General features: G+C 49.5%; 1 protein-coding gene across 1 annotated transcript in view; it reads right to left on the reverse strand.

The window, feature by feature from the left end:
* LOC137367180 (dynein axonemal heavy chain 8-like) overlaps window positions 1–16837 on the reverse strand; it is a 2531605-nt gene that overhangs the window by 858789 nt on the left and 1655979 nt on the right. The window lies entirely within an intron of this gene.

Genomic DNA, 16837 nt, shown 5'->3' on the forward strand with positions numbered 1-16837 from the left:
ATGCTGCCACATGAAACATCACACAGCATTGGGATGCTGAAGCAATAGTTCCACTGCCTGGACTGCTCTGGAGGAGTGGGTGTCCCAATTCATCGTGGTCTGCACAACCTCGCCATCGTGATGGCATAGCCCTTGTCACCAGAGAAACAGTGAGCAACTCAGGAGGAGGAGGACGTGGAATGGGAGGAAGAGAAAGAGGAGGAGCAAGAGGAAGGGAGGAGGAAACCAACACAGCACCTTTCTGGCCAAGCTGTCCGTGATCAGTTCATCCAGCTACAGGTCCATTAAACACAATCCGAAATCCCATTCTGTAACTGCCACACTACTTATCTTCCCTTTGTCACTGACCATCACAGCATCCTCTTGACCACAATGGGCGGCACAGTGGTGCTGTGGTTAGCACTGCAGCCTCATAACTCCAGTGACCCGGGTTCAGTTCTGGATACTGCCTGTGTGGAGTTTGTGAGTTCTCCCTGTGACCGTGTGGGTTTCCGCCGGGTGCTCCAGTTTCCAGCCAAAGACTTGCAGGTTGATAGGTAAATTGCCCGCAGTGTAGGTAGATGGTAGGAGAATGGTGGGCATGTGGTAGGGAATATGGGATTAATGTCTTCTTCTTCTTCTTTGGCCTCCTTGTCTCGAGAGACAATGGGTTAGGGCCTGGAGGTGGTCAGTGGTTTGTGAAGCAGTGCCTGGAGTGGCTATAAAGGCCAATTCTAGAGTGACAGACTCTTCCACAGGTGCTGCAGGTAAAATTGGTTGACAGGGCTGTTACGCAGTTGGCTCTCTCCTTGCGCTTCTGTCTTTTATCCTGCCAAATGCTAAGTCTCTTCGACTCGCCACACTTTAGCCCCGTCTTTATGGTTGCCCGCCAGCTCTGGCAATCGCTGGCAACTGACTCCCACGACTTGTGATCAATGTCACAGGACTTCATGTCGTGTTTGCAGACGTCTTTAAAGCGGAGACAAGGACGGCCGGTGGATCTGATAACAGTGACGAGCTCGCTGTACAATGTTTCCTTGGGGATCCTGCCATCTTCCATACGGCTCACATGGCCAAGCCATCTCAGGCGCCGCTGGCTTAGTAGGGTGTATATGCTGGGGATGTTGGCCGCCTCGAGGACTTCTGTGTTGGAGATACGGTCCTGCCACCTGATGCCAAGGATTCTCCGGAGGCAGCGAAGATGGAATGAATTGAGACGTCGCTCTTGGCTGACGTACATTGTCCAGGCCTCGCTGCCGTAGAGCAAGGTACTGAGGACACAGGCTTGATACACTTGGACTTTTGTGTTCTGTGTCAGTGAGCCATTTTCCCACACTTTCTTGGCCAGTCTGGACATAGCAGTGGAAGCCTTTCCCATGAGTTTGTTGATTTCTGCATCGAGGGACAGGTTACTGGTGATAGTTGAGCCTAGGTAGGTGAACTCTTTAACCACTTCCAGAGTGTGGTCGCCGATATTTATGGATGGGGCATTTCTGATGTCCTGTCCCATGATGTTAATTTTCTTGAGGCTGATGGTTAGGCCAAATTCGGTGTAGGCAGCCGCAAACCTGTTGATGAGTCTCTGCAGACACTCTTCAGTGTGAGATGTTAATGCAGCATCGTCAGTAAAGAGGAGTTCCCTGATGAGGACTTTCCGTACTTTGGTCTTCGCTCTTAGACGGGCAAGGTTGAACAACCTGCCACCTGATCTTGTATGGAGGAAAATTCCTTCTACTGAAGACTTGAACGCATGAGAGAGCAGCAGGGAGAAGAAGATCCCAAACAGTGTAGGTGGGAGAACACAGCCCTGTTTCACGCCACTCAGGATAGGAAAGGGGTCTGATGAGGTGCCGCTCCGCTGAATAGTGCCTTTCATATTGTCATGGAATGAGGTGATGATACTTAGTAGCTTTGGTGGGCATCCAATCTTTTCTAGTAATCTGAAGAGACCACATCTGCTGACAAGGTCAAAGGCTTTGGTGAGATCAATGAAAGCAACGTAGAGGGGCATCTGTTGATCACGGCATTTCTCCTGTCGCTGTCGAAGGGAGAACAGCATGTCAATGGTGGCTCTCTCTACTCGAAAGCCACACTGTGCCTCAGGGTAGACACGCTCAGCCAGCTTCTGGAGCCTGTTTAAACCATCATGAAGATTGCCCCCCTCAAATCTAAATCAGGGGACACAATCACTGACCAATGCAAGCAAATGGACCGCTGGGTGGAACATCACCTAACACTGTACTCCAGGGAAAATGTTGTCACTGAGACCACCCTCAATGCAGCCCAGTCTCTGCCAGTCATGGACGAGCTGGATGTACAGCCAACAAAATCGGAACTCTGTGATGCCATTGATTCTCTAGCCAGCGGAAAAGCCCCTGGGAGGGACAGAATTACCCCTGAAATCATCAAGAGTGCCAAGCCTGCTACACTTTCAGCACTGTACGAACTGTTTTGCCTGTGCTGGGACGAGGGAGCAGACCACAGGACATGCGCGATGCCAATATCATCACCCTCTATAAGAACAAGGGTGACTGCGGTGACTGCAACAACTACTGTGGAATCTCCCTGCTCAGCATAGTGGGGAAAGTCTTCACTCGAGTCACTTTAAACAGGCTCCAGAAGCTGGCTGAGCATGTCTACCCTGAGGCACAGTGTGGCTTTCGAGCAGAGAGCTCCACCATTGGATTAATGTAGGGTTAGTATAAATGGGTGGTTGTTGGCCAGCACAGACTCGGTGGGCCAAAGGGCCTGTTTCACTGCTGTATCTCTAAATAAAAAAAGCAATGCTAAAATAAAAGCAGCCACAGAACAACCTTTACAAATTAACTTTATCAAACAAACCATCCATACAAAAGCCAACGAATAACTCTTATGCATTCCGTTCATGCTTGTCTTTCAGGTGCCTTCACCTGGCCTAGTGCTCCTACAAAGTGCTACCCCAGTGGCCACAGCATGGCTGCTGATTTCCAGTGAAGAATCTGCACATGACCTTGCACTTGAGCAACTCTGGGCCTCGAAGACCTGGCTTTGGACTGCACCACCTTAGCATGGGCATCAGCAGTCTGGGCTGGCTGGCTGGCAGGCAGAAACAAGGGCTCTGATGGATTGGTAGTGGTGGAAGGACAAAAGCTGTCATCCTGAGAGAGGACAGCAAGCTCGTGCTCCATGGAACTACTGCCATTCCCCTGGGGTGGAAATCCAAGTAATCAAGTGCCATAACCTTAGAAATGAACCAAGAGCCTCACACGCTGCTCCATTCACCACCCCCTTCACTCATTTACCAACATTCTCTATCAAGCACAATTCATAGCTAACATTCACAGGCTCACCTCACCCTCACACACTTAGCACTGTTGCAAGCCTTGCACCCACAACTCTCAGCTTGCACACAGTGCTAGATTGGTAAGTAAGGACAGATTGCTGGGCAGCTATGAGATCCTGTAAGCCCCTTTGAGCACTGATATATGTAGCCATGATGGCAGCAGTCTGATCCTACATGGCAGCAAGTTAAGATTTCATGACCTCAGTCCGAGCTTCCACTGCAACACTCAGATGTTGGATGGCTTCTGTTATGCTGCTCTGTATGTGAAAACATTGGCCATCAGTCACTGTATCATGGTTGGGTCTGGAAGCGTTGTTATTATGGAATTGGTCATCACTTCCTGGATGGAAAGAATGGGCTCCTTTCTCTGTGCAACTCCCTATTCCAAGTTGGTGCTAGACTACTCCATACTCCTTGACAGTGACAGCAGACTTTTTGGCAGGCCACAGCACCAAGTATTTCATTGTGAATGTCCATCAGCCCTTTACTGTGTGCCACCCCTGAGTCCTCTGCAGCATAAGGGAAGTAACTGACACACTTTACGCCAGAAAGGGGAGTACATTGTATTCTCTCTGATCAGCAAGAAGCAGGCAGAGCATGTTCATGGCTTTGCCAGGATAGTGGGCTTCCCCACTGGACAGGCTGCCATAAACTGCACACATGGCTCTAAATCCTGAGAAGCACCTCAACCAAACAGGGTTCCACTCCATGACTGTGCAGTTGGCGTGAGACCATGCTCACTTACATCATGCAGCTGAATGCCTGCTATCCTCGCAGTGGTCATGTTGCCTTTATTCTGTGCCAGTCCGCTGTACTCGTGCCATTATGTCAAACTTGAGGGTGGTTGCTGAGCGATAAGGGGTACTCACTTAAAATTGGTTCATGCCTCTGGTGCACAACCTAACCTCCCGTGGCCAATTCGTGTACAACCTCGCCCTCTGGGGAGCTGACACTTACACTACCTGCCCTGGCGCCTGGACACTCACTCCCCAAGGTCCCGGGTAACTCACCACGCTGTACAAAATGGTAATCTTATTTTAGTTAAAACTAATGGTTCAGACTTGCGAGGCTGTGCAACCCAGAATGAAATACAGAATGCTGTTTTCTGTAGGCAAGTGTGCACAAACTGACTGAACCTTCCTAACATGCACTGTGAAGACCAGAAGGCTTTTCTAATTAACATAATCTGTTAAAAGCTACATGCATTTTTTATACAGATAAACAATGTCACTGGTCTGTGTTGAAAAGCAACGGGGGGAGTAGTGTACTGGTGGTGGGGGTCTCAAGAAACCAGCGTCGTGATCAGTGCGTTGCCTCCTAATGGAAAGTCCACCGAATCTAATGCCAATTGGGAACTTAACTGGACAGCGGTGACCCTTCCATTGGATTTAAGACCTCATCGCCGGAAGTCCAGGCCTTTGCACAGCTGCCGACCTATCAGAGGCTGGCAGCTGCAGTGCCACCGCGGAGTTGGTGGCTGCTGCTGTAGCTGCACTAATGGAGGCCGAGGAGCTACCAGGCCTCAGGTAGATCAGGGCAGGAAGGGTCTTAGGGGATGGGGAGTCACAGGGGAGGGGGTGTTATCAGCAAAGGAAGGGGGGGGTGGCCCTCAATTACAGGGTGTGTCCGTATTCCATTCTAAGCTTCTCCCACCTCTTGTTGGAGCATCCTGTTGTGCCACGTATCATATTGTTGTTTGGCAATGTTCAATATCTGCATCCTTGCTCTTCCAGGCAAAGAGAGCCCACAATAGTCAGAGGCATGCAGCACCGGTGGCGAGGTGCCAGACCTGAGGCCGCTCACCCAAGCTGAGGAAGAGGCACTGGAGTGAACTGGCAGCCAGGGAGCACGTGCCATTTTGGACATGGAGCTTGGGCTCTCGGGTGAACAGAGTGATTTTTGACAAACACAATGATTCTGCAGAACATTTCATATTTGTAGTCTATGCTATCATCATTGCGACATTTGAATCATAAAAACTAAATGCATGCTCTTCACATTGTATCTTGCAGGGTAACGCTCCGAATCCACATTGGAGACTCGGGAGACTTTCACCAACTCCAAGGAAGAGACAACCTCAGAGGACGCAGCGTCACATGACACTTCCACACCTTGCACCAGCGCAGATACACTCACCTCAGTGTGAATCCTTTCGGCTTTAGAATCTGGGTCACAAGCTGGTGAGAGCACCACAAACGCACCTGAACGAGGCTGAGAAAGGTCATGCTTCGGACAGATGGAGGACTGTGGGTGGCCAGGCCCATGCTGAGCCCCAGGCTGATGATGATCCTCTGGTGTCAACAGCACAGGGCATGCTGGAGTTGCAGGCAAAATCTGGTGGAGATGCCATAGGCCATGCGCAACTTTGAGCGGAAGGTGGGGGAATTCATCCAGGCCATGACAGCTGCCATGTCACAGGCATATGAGCTCATGGTTTGCTCCATTGAAGGTTTTGTGACCTTCATGGAGAGGCAGATTTCACTAATACGCGCAAACCCTCACCTTGGCCATGAGCTGGAAACAGCAGTGGCAAGGTGAGAGGGACCATGGGCCTTGGGATTGTCTCTGCTCCAGGTCCTTCTTGGGAGAGCAGCAAGGTTCTTATGAGCCTTGAGAGGGAGGAGGTGAGCCTGCGCTCCACATCTGGGGTTCCCCTCAGGGTGATCCAATGTGGACACGGGCTCCTCAGCCCTTCCGCCGATGAGTCCAGCTTCAGAAGCCACGACATCGGAAGACAGTCCTGCACTGATGCAGGAGGCCCTCAGGCAGCCAGGGCCCTCCAGGCTTCAGGCACCCAAAGGACAACCGCCGAAGTCATCCAAAGCCAAAGGGCATCCTGATCAGCAGCCTGCCTCCAGTCAAGCTGCTAGCGCAGAAGTCGTCCCATGAAGGAGCACCCGCAAACATTTCAAAAAGACACCTTTTAACACATATGGGTTTTCACAGGTGACATGCCTATATATTAATCAATGTAAGGAATAACATCATTGCCATGCCAGTATACGTGATGTGGCATGACACGAATGCAGTCACATGGGCAATGGCTCAGTCAGCTGCTGCCAGTAATGCTGGAGACACAGATGGCACAGATACAGACGAGATGAAGGACGGTGGTGTGTATTGTGGGGAGCATATACTGCACTTCAGGGATTGTGGAAGCCCTCATTGATCAAGCGCTGTTGTGCATCCCTTACTTACCGCTCACCATGTATGTGCTCCCTTAATGCTCTGTATGTCCCCAAGTGCAGCTGCTGCTGGAAGCCCTCTGTGTCCTCATTGTCTGAGGATGTCTCCTGCTCCTGTATCTCCTCATTCTACAAGGCCTCAGAACACAGCATAGAGCAACAATGCATGCAACCCTTTCTGTTGAGTACTGCAGGGCCCCACCCGATCTATCCAGGCAGCGGAAGCGCATCTTCAGCATGCCGATGGCCTTCTCAATGATAGCTCATGTGGAGCCGTGGGAGGCATTGTATCGTTCTTCTGCATCGCTGCTGGGGTTTCTTGCTGGCATCAGAAGCCATGTCTGCCCTTGTCTCCAAGAATCCAACCCTGGATCTGAGCAGTGAAGAGCAGCAGCACCTGGGACTGGTGCAGGATGAAGGAGTCACGGTGGCTGCCTGGAAATTGGGAATATACTTGCATGAAGCGCTTCCTGTGGTTGCATATTCGCCGCACATTGAGAGAGTAGAAGCCCTTATTATTGATGTATGTGTCTGGTTGTCCAGCCAGAGCCTTGATGGCCACATGCATGTAGTCGATGGGCCTTGCACCTGCGGTAATCCAGCAATGGCCTCACATCCAAGGGCCCTCTGGACCTGACTCTCAGGGTCCGTCCTGAAGCGCACATAGTCACTGGCCCTCCTATAGAAGGCATCAGTGACCTCCCTGATACTGTGGTGTACTGCTGACTGCGAAACCCCACACAGGCTACCGGTGAATCCCTGAAATGATGCGGAGCTGTAGAATTTTAGAGCCGCTGTCACTTTGAGGGCCGCAGGCATAGGATGTCCACCAAAGCCCATTGGCTGAAGGTCATCATTCAGCAGTGCACAGAGATGTGTCATTGCCTCTCTGGACATCTGCAGTCGTCTCTGACACTGGCGCTCCGACATCTGCAGGTATGTCAAGCGGGGCCTGTAGACCCACTGTCCTCTCTGGGTTCCAATGCGCCTTGATGGCTGCTGCTGCTCGCGTCTGGGAGCTTCCACATGGGCTGCGCCTGCGTCTTGGTTCCGCCTCTGGCGGATATCCCTCCTCACGGCATGTGGATCCAGAGTCACAGGGTGGACCAGCCCTATCTCTTTGCTAGAGGTCAATTTGGTTTCTTCACAAGATCAATGGCACCTAATTGGGCGGAGAGGGATGTGAATTGGTGCTTCAGCTGCATTCGGGCATCAGCTGTATGGTATGGCATGACATTGCCCACCTTAGTTTTAAACAAGAGCAGGGCAGCCTTACCACCCTCATATCATTCCAATTGCCTGGATTGGACCACCGGCAACATGAGCTTAAACGAGCTAACATTTGTGCCCTACACCCCACATAAAGGATTTATCGACTACCATTGTTCCCTTCTCCCCCACACATAATTGCTTGACTGGACGGTCAGCCCGCTTTCCCCCCTCCCACCCCCAAATGTTCACAGGCACAGAGTGGCCAACTTTATGGAGCAAGGGTAGGGGGGTACTACCCTTCATGAATGTAGAGTTGAAACCCCCTTCACAACAGCCACCGACCCACCTTCACAGGCTCCGAGGACTGATAGCTTGGTGGCGCCAGCTTTTCTGTGACGTGAAAGTGAAGGCACATGAATGCCGCACGTCCAGCTGAGGATCGTAAACTGATGGCTGAATTGTACCGGAATGAATATTAATGTATGCAAAGAGGTGATTTAAATATTTAAAGTTGGGACTCGTCGCCGAGCTGCGGTGGGCCGCCACGGAGCCTCGCCGCTGCTGGGAAGATTGGGCTTGGCACTCCCGGCGTGGGGCTCCGTGGCGGGCCACTGCTGGAACAATCTTCCGGCTTGCGCTGCCACAGAGCCCCATGTCGGGGTCCCTGTAAAGTACCGGCCAGTGAGTGGTTAGGATATGGAATGCACTGCCTGAGATTGTGGAGGAGGCAGATCCAATCATCGCTTTCAAAAGGGAATTGGATAATTATCTGACGAGAAAATAATTGCAGGGCTACAGGGAAAAGGCAGGGGTGCAGGTCTAGCTGAGTTGGTTTTGTAGAGAACAGGTATGGATACTATGGGCCAAATGGACTCCTGATGTGCTGTAACCATTCTCGGATTTTATTGCAGCCAGAAAGCATCTCCCCTTTAAGAGCAGCACAGGCTAGCTTTAAGCATGAATTTTGCTTGCTGCCTGTATCAAAACAAATAGGCGCGGGTTAATCACACATCACAATCCCTGCACTCATTTTCAGGCCTTATCCAATTTTCCCCCTGTGTGTTTACTGCCTGCCCTTCTCTGATTCTACAACCATATAATTACGAAGAATTTACTGCAGAAACCGGTGATTCAATCCAACTGGCCCACACCGGTTTTGATACTTTGCACGAGCCTCTTTCTATCCCTCACCTTCTAACCCTATCAGCAAAACCTTCTATTCCTTTCTCCCTCATGTACTTACCTAGCTCCCTTTAAATACAATTTTGCTAACCGCCTCAACTATTCCTTGTGATAGCAAGTTCCACAGTCTATCACTCTATTGGTAAAGAGATTCCCCCTGGATTCCCCATTCTATTTATGAGTAACAATCATATATATGGGTTGGCACAGTGGCATAGTGGTTAGGGCGGCACAGTGGCGCAGTGGTTAGCACCACAGCCTCACAGCTCCAGCAGCGGTGGTCGTAGAAGCAGATAAATTAGGGACATTTAAGCGACTCTTGGATAGGTACATGGATGACAGTATGAATGAAGGGTATGCAGGTAGTTTGATCTTAGAGTAGGTTAAAGGGTCGGCACAACATCGTGGGCCGAAGGGCCTGTACTGTGCTGTACTATTCTATGTTCTATGTTCTGTAACCTGGGTTCAGTTCTGGGTACTGCCTGTGTGGAGTTTGCAAGTTCTCCCTGTGACAGTGTGGGTTTCTGCCGGGTACTCGGGTTTCCTCCCACAGCCAAAGACTTGCAGTTTGATAGGTAAATTGGCCATTGTAAATTGCCCCTAGTGTAGGTAGGTGGTAGGAGAATGGTGGGGATGTGGTAGGGAATATGGGGTTAATGTAGGATTAGTGGGTGGTTGTTGGTCGGCACAGACTCGGTGGGCTGAAGGGCCTGTTTCAGTGCTGTATCTCTAAATAAATATGGCACCTAGTTTTAGTCTCCTCCACAAGTGGAAACATCTTCTATGTCTACCCTATCAAACCCTTTCATAATCTTAAAGACCCCTATTTGGTCACCCCTCAGCCTTCTCTTTTCTAGAAAAAGGAGCCCTGGCCTGTGTCATGAAGACCCCCACCTGCCAAGAATGAGGCATATTAATTTTGTCATATGAACATTAATTTTAAACTGTTGCTGGAGTGAAGAAATTACTTGTTTAAAGAGATCACCAGACATTTGGGTGGAGGACATTTGTCTACTAAGAGACAGTGCTTGGAGAGACAAAGCAACTACTCCCTGCTCCAATTAACCCACATGGATTTTGATCACCAGACATTGAAGGTGTAAGAAAGCTCGCATTCCCGTGTCTGCTGAGATGGAGAATCCACAAATGCAGGAGTGGTTAAACCAGCTGGTCACATGACTAACCTGCTGGCCCAGGCTTTTTGAACTAGACACAGGACAGTTTGAGGGCAGACGGTATATTGCAACTGTACCTAGAACAAGACAGCCTCTCTCCTGGCTGGCTCTCTCTCGCTTTCTCACAAACCTCCGGACCCACTGAAGTCGCTTAAATCTCAAGAGAGATAATATTCCTACATCGAAACAAGTTAAAGCGTGCACTGGGCCCTAACGAATGGCAAGATTTACCAGCAACCAAAGACTCCACATCGAACTCAAAGGACTGTAATTACAACCCAGCCGTTGCCTCAAACTTTTCCCCTTTATTCTTTCGACTTTTTCTGTCTCTATCTGTGTGTGTGTTTATCACGTATGCATGCTAGCATGATCGTGTCGCGTACTCGACAATCGAATTAGAGTTTAAGGTTAATAAACTTCAACCTTTCTTGTTTAAATCTAAGAAAATCTGTCTGATTGATTTATCTGTGTTACAATTGGAAAGCAGTGAACAAGGATTCATTGAGAGGGGAGTAAAAACATAGTGTTTTTAAAATTAAATCCTGTTATGGTTAAACCAGGCAAAGGCTGAGAGGGAACCCCTAGACCCCTTTCTCATCAGGTTGTAACATCTGTTTCATCCTTCTCCCAAACAGATATACCGCTTTGCAAACTGTTGGGGGGATGACCACCCAGGGGAAAGCAGCAACAGCCAGGTCCGTGACAACAGGGATCGCTCTGCTGCACAGCAGGGGGGAAAAAGGAGTGTAAGAGCTATAGTGATAGGGGATCCAATCGTAAGGGGTACAGATAGGCGTTTCTGTGGCCACAAACGTGACTCCAGGATGGTATGTTGCCTCCCTGGTGCTAGGGTCAAGGATATCATGGAGCGGCTGCAGGACCTTCTAAAGGGGGAGGGTGAGCAGCCAGAGGTCGTTGTACACATTGGTAGCAACGACATAGGTAGAAAAAGGGATGAGGTCCTGCAACAAAAATTTAGGGAGCTAGGTAGCAGATTAAAAAGCAGGACCTCTAAGGTTGTAATCTCTGGATTACTCCCGGTGCTACATGCTCGTGAGTTTAGAAATAGGAGGATTGAGCAGATGAATGCATGGCTGAGGAGATGGTGCAGGAGGGAGGGCTTTAGTTTCCTGGATCACTGGGTCTGTTTCTGGCAAACGTGGGACCTGTACAAGTTGGACGGGTTGCACCTGAACCGGAATGGGACAAGCATCCTTGCTGGGAGATTTGCTAGTTCTGTTGGGGGGGGTTTAAACTAATTTGGCAGGGGAATGGGATGCAGAGTGGAGGTACAGTAGGGGGCAATAAAGAACTGAAAGTGAGTCTGCCTGGAAGGCACAGCAGATATAGACCTGGTAAGGCACAAGGGAAAAATGCAAGGTTGGATTGCATCTATTTCAATGCCAGGAGTCTTACTAGTCTCTTCTTTGGCCTCCTTATCTCGAGAGACAATGGATAAGCGCCTGGAGGTGGTCAGTGGTTTGTGAAGCAGCGCCTGGAGTGACTATAAAGGCCAATTCTAGAGTGACAGGCTCTTCCACAGGTGCTGCAGAGAAATTTGTTTGTCGGGGCTGTTACACAGTTGGCTCTCCCCTTGCGCCTCTGTCTTTTTTCCTGCCAACTACTCAGTCTCTTCGACTTAGGTATAGACAGGGTGGATAGCAAGAAGCTTTTTCCCAGAGTGGGGGATTCAATTACTAGGGGTCACGAGTTCAAAGTGAGAGGGGAAATGTTTAGGGGGGATATGCGTGGAAAGTTCTTTACGCAGAGGGTGGTGGGTGCCTGGAACGCGTTGCCAGCGGAGGTGGTAGACGCGGGCACGATAGCGTCTTTTAAGATGTATCTAGACAGATACATGAATGGGCAGGAAGCAAAGAGATACAGACCCTTAGAAAATAGGCGACAGGTTTAGATAGAGGATCTGGATCGGCGCAGGCTTGGAGGGCCGAAGGGCCTGTTCCTGTGCTGTAATTTTCTTCGTTCTTTGTTCGCCACACTTTAGCCCCATTTAGTTTAGTTTAGTTTAGAGATACAGCACTGAAACAGGCCCTTCGGCCCACCGAGTCTGTGCCGACCATCAACCACCCATTTATACTCATCCTACACTAATCCCATATTCCTACCACATCCCCACCTGTCCCTATATTTCCCTACCACCTACCTATACTAGGGGCAATTTATAATGGCCAATTTACCTACCAACCTGCAAGTCTTTTGGCTGTGGGAGGAAACCGGAGCACCCGGAGAAAACCCATGCAGACACAGGGGGAACTTGCAAACTCCACACAGGCAGTACCCAGAATTGAACCCGGGTCGCTGGAGCTGTGAGGCTGCGGTGCTAACCACTGCGCCACTGTGCCCCGTCTTTATGGCTGCCCGCCAGCTCTGGCGAACGCTGGCAACTGATTCCCACTGTCACAGGATTTCATGTCCCGTTTGCAGACGTCTTTAAAGCGGAGACATGGACGGCCGGTGGGTCTGATACCAGTGGCGAGCTCGCTGTGTAATGTGTCTTTGGGGATCCTGCCAACTTCCATGCGGCTCACATGGCCAAGCCATCCCAAGCGCCGCTGACTCAGTAGTGTGTATAAGCTGGGGATGTTGGCCGCCTCGAGGACTTCTGTGTTGGAGATACGGTCCTGCCACCTGATGCCAAGTATTCTCCGGAGGCAGCGAAGATGGAATGAATTGAGACGTCGTTCTTGGCTGACATACATTGTCCAGGCATCGCTGCCATAGAGCAAGGTACTGGGGCCACAGGCCTGATACACTCGGACTTCTGTGTTCCGTGTCAGTGCGCCATTTTCCCACACTCTCTTGGTTAGTCTGGACATAGCAGTGGAAGCCTTTCCCATGCGCTTGTTGATTTCTGCATCTAGAGACAAGTTACTGGTGATAGTTGAGCCTAGGTAGGTGAACTCTTGAACCACTTCCAGAGCGTGGTCGCCAATATTGACGGATGGAGCATTTCTGACGTCCTGCCCCGTGATGTTCGTTTTCTTGAGGCTGATGGTTAGGCCAAATTCATTGCAGGCAGCTGCAAACCTGTCGATGAGACTCTGCAGACACTCTTCAGTGTGAGATGTTAAAGCAGCATCGTCAGCAAAGAGGACTGATGAGGACTTTCCGTACTTTGGACTTCGCTCTTAGACGGGCAAGGTTGAACAACCTGCCCCCTGATCTTCGGTGGAGGAAAATTCCTTCTTCAGAGGACTTGAACGCATGTAGTAAGGCAGATGAATTGAGGACGTTGATTAGCACATGGGATTATGATATGATTGCTATCACAGAGACATGGTTGAGGACTGGCAGCTCAATATTCCAGGGCATAGAATCTTCGGGCGTGACGGGAGGGGATAAAAGAGGAGGTGGCATTGCACTGTTGATCAAGGAGTCAATTACTGCAGTAAGGAGGGATGACATCTTACAAGGTTCCTCAAATGAGGCCATATGGGTGGAACCCAAAAACAAAAAAGGGGCAATCACTTGGCTGGGTGTGTACTACCGGCCTCCAAACAGTCAGGAAGAGATCGAGCAGCAGATATTTACACCTCTCTGAGAGGTGTAAAAATAATAGGGTAATAATAGTAGGGGATTTCAATTTCCCCAATATTAACTTAGTGCAAAAGGCTTAAAAGGGGTGGAGTTCTTAAAATGCATACAGGAGAGATTTTTGAGCCAGTATGTAGAAAGTCCTACAAGGGAAGGGGCAGTACTGGACCTAATCCTATGGAATGAAGCTGGTCAAGTGGTAGAAGTGTCAGTGGGGGAGCATTTCAGGGCTAGTGACCATAACCCTATTAGCTACAAGATAGTTATGGAAAAAGATAGGACTGGTCCTTAAGTTTAAATCCTAAATTGGGGGAAAGCTAATTTCCATGGCATCAGACAGGAACTCTCAAAAGTTGAATGGGAGAGGCTGCTTACAGGTAAAGGGATGTCTGGCAAGTGGTAGGCTTTTAAAAGTGAGATAGGAAGAGTTCAGGGCCAGCATGTTCCTGTTAGATTGAAGGGCAAGGCTGGCAAATTTAGGGAAACTTGATTGACGAGGGATATTGAGGGTCTGCTCAGGACAAAGAAGGAGGCATATGTCAGGTATAGGCAGCTGGGATCAAGTAAGTCCCTCGAGGAGTATAAGGGATGTAGAAGTACACTTAAGAAGAAAATTAGGAGGGCGAAAAGGGGCCATGAGATTTCCCTGGCAGATCAGATAAAGGAGAATCCTAAAAGATTCTATAAGTATATTGAGAGTAAAAGGGTAGCGAGGGAGAGATTAGGTCTCCTTAAGGATCAGTGTGGTAATCTATGTGTGGAGCTACGGGAATTGGGTGAGGTCTTAAATGAATACTTCTCGTCTGTATTTACCGTGGAGAAGGTCATGGAAGCTAGTGAGTTCAAGGGAGGGAACAGCGATATCCTGGAGCATATCAACATTACAAAGGAGGAGGTGTTGGAGGTTTTGAAGCGCATTAAGGTGGATAAATCCCCAGGGCCTGACCAGGTGTATCCTAGGATGCGATGGGAAGCAAGGGAAGAGATTGCTGGGGCCCTGGCAGAGACTTTTGTATCATCATTAGCCACAGGTGAGGTACCGGAAGACTGGAGGATAGCTAATGTTGTGCCTTTATTTAAGAAGGGCAGCAGGGATAAGCCAGAGAATTACAAGCCGGTGAGCCTTATCTCAGTAACAAAGTTATTGGAAGATATTCTGAGAGACAGGATTTATATGCATTTGGAAAGGCATGGTCTGGCTCAGTGGCAAGAAACAAAGGATAATTGTTGATGTGTGTTTTAGCGACTGGAGGGCTGTTTCCAGTGGCGTTCTGCAGGGCCCAGAACTGGGTCCCCTGCTTTTTGTGGTATACATTACAGATTTGGACGTAAATGTAGGGGGCATGATCAAGACATTTGCAGATGACAAAAAGATTGGTCAAATGGGCAGAAAAGTGGCACATGGAATTCAACCTGGACAAGTGTGAGGTGATGCATTTGGGGAGGTCAAACAAGGCACAGGAATACACGATAAATGGGAAAATACTGAGAAGCGTAGAGGAAGTGAGGGACCTTGGAGAGAATGTTCACAGATCCTTGAAGGTAGCACGACAGGTCAATAAGGTGGTTATGAAATCCTTTCCTTTATTAGCCAAGATATAGAATATAAGAGCAGGGAATTTATGCTGGAACAGTATAACTCATTGGTTCGGCCACAACTTGAGTACTGTGTGCAGTTCTGGTCACCTCATTACAGAAAGGTTGTAATTGCACCAGAGAGGGTACAGAGGAGATTTATGAGGATATTGCAAGGACTGGAAAAATGCAGCTATGAGGAAAGATTGGATAGGCTGTGATTGTTCTCTATGGAACAGAGAAGTCTGAGGGGAGATCTGATTGAAATGTACAAAATTTTGAAGGGGCCTGGATAGAGTGGAGGTGAAGGGTCTATTCACCTTAGCAGAGGGGTCAGTGATGAGGGGGCATAAATTTCAAGTGATTGGTAGAAAAATTAGAGGGGAGGTGAGGAAAATCTTTTTCACCCAGAGGGTGGTGGGATTCTGGAACTCACTGCCTGAAAGGGTAGTTGAGGCAGAAACTCTCAACTCGTTCAAAAGGAGTCTGGATATGCACCTCCGTAATCTGTGGGGCTGCAGCTCAAATGCTGGAAGGTGGGATTAGAATAGGTGGATCGTTTTTCAGCCAGCACAGACACGATGGGCAAAGTGACCTCTTTCTGTGCCTTAATCTTTCTATGATTCTATGATATTCCAAGGGGAGTAGCAAAGTGAAAGGTGCCAAAACAAGTTCGTCTCTGCAAGGATAGCACGCTGGAGGGTTACTGATCAACTGGCATGATTCTCATACACCCTATCTTTGTTGACCTAAGTGCAGCACAGTAGCAACTCAGACAGAGGGCGGGCCAGGATGTACCTGCGCCCACCTATGAAGCACCGATCGGAGAGTGGCAGCAGCCAGCAACTCCAAGAAGGGCCCACCTACGGCAGAGAGAGTACCAGACTCGAATCAGCTACCTCCAAATCTACAAGTGGCAGTGTTATCAAAGACTGCAGCTCTCCAGGGAGGCCTTGCTTATGCGCCATGCTGCAAGCCAAGTTGCGACCCATGGGTTTCAGTGGGCATCCAATGCTCATGGCCCTGAAGATCACCTTGGCACTCCCAGGAAACAGCAAATACAGTAGGATTGCAGAACTACCAAGTAGTCCCTGGAAACAGCAGCTACAGTAGAATTGCAGGGCGGTCCAGTAGGCTCAGGAAACAGCAGCTACTGTAGAATTGCAGGGGTGGGGGGGGGGGGGGGGGCGCGGTCAGTAGTCCCAGGAAATAGCAAGTACAGCCGTGGTTCAGGGGGATCCAGTAGTCCTTGGGAACAGCAGCTACAGTGGAATTGCAGGGGAGTCCAGTAGTCCCAGGAAACAGCAGCTACAGTAAAATTGCAAGGGGGAACAGTAATCCCAGGAAACAGCAGCTACAGTAAAATTTCAGGTGGGTCCAGCAGTTCAAACAAACATCAAAGAGATGCAGCAGCACTTCAGTTTCACTGCCTTACAGAAAGGCAGCAATACAAGCAATGAATGACAGCATTTTAAAAGTGGCGCCAGCACCTGTGCCATAGTCATGTGATGCGTTAATGAGCACCTCGGAGCCTGCCCCCTCCTGTCATATAATTGGACGGGCCCCGCGACTCAATTATGTTAAATGGTCAGCTGCCACATGATGGTGGTCGGCCGGCCGCACATGTGACATATGGCAATGGCACCCGCTTCTGC

Source organism: Heterodontus francisci, chromosome 3 (assembly GCF_036365525.1).
Source record: "Heterodontus francisci isolate sHetFra1 chromosome 3, sHetFra1.hap1, whole genome shotgun sequence".
Taxonomy (NCBI): Eukaryota; Metazoa; Chordata; class Chondrichthyes; order Heterodontiformes; family Heterodontidae; genus Heterodontus; species Heterodontus francisci.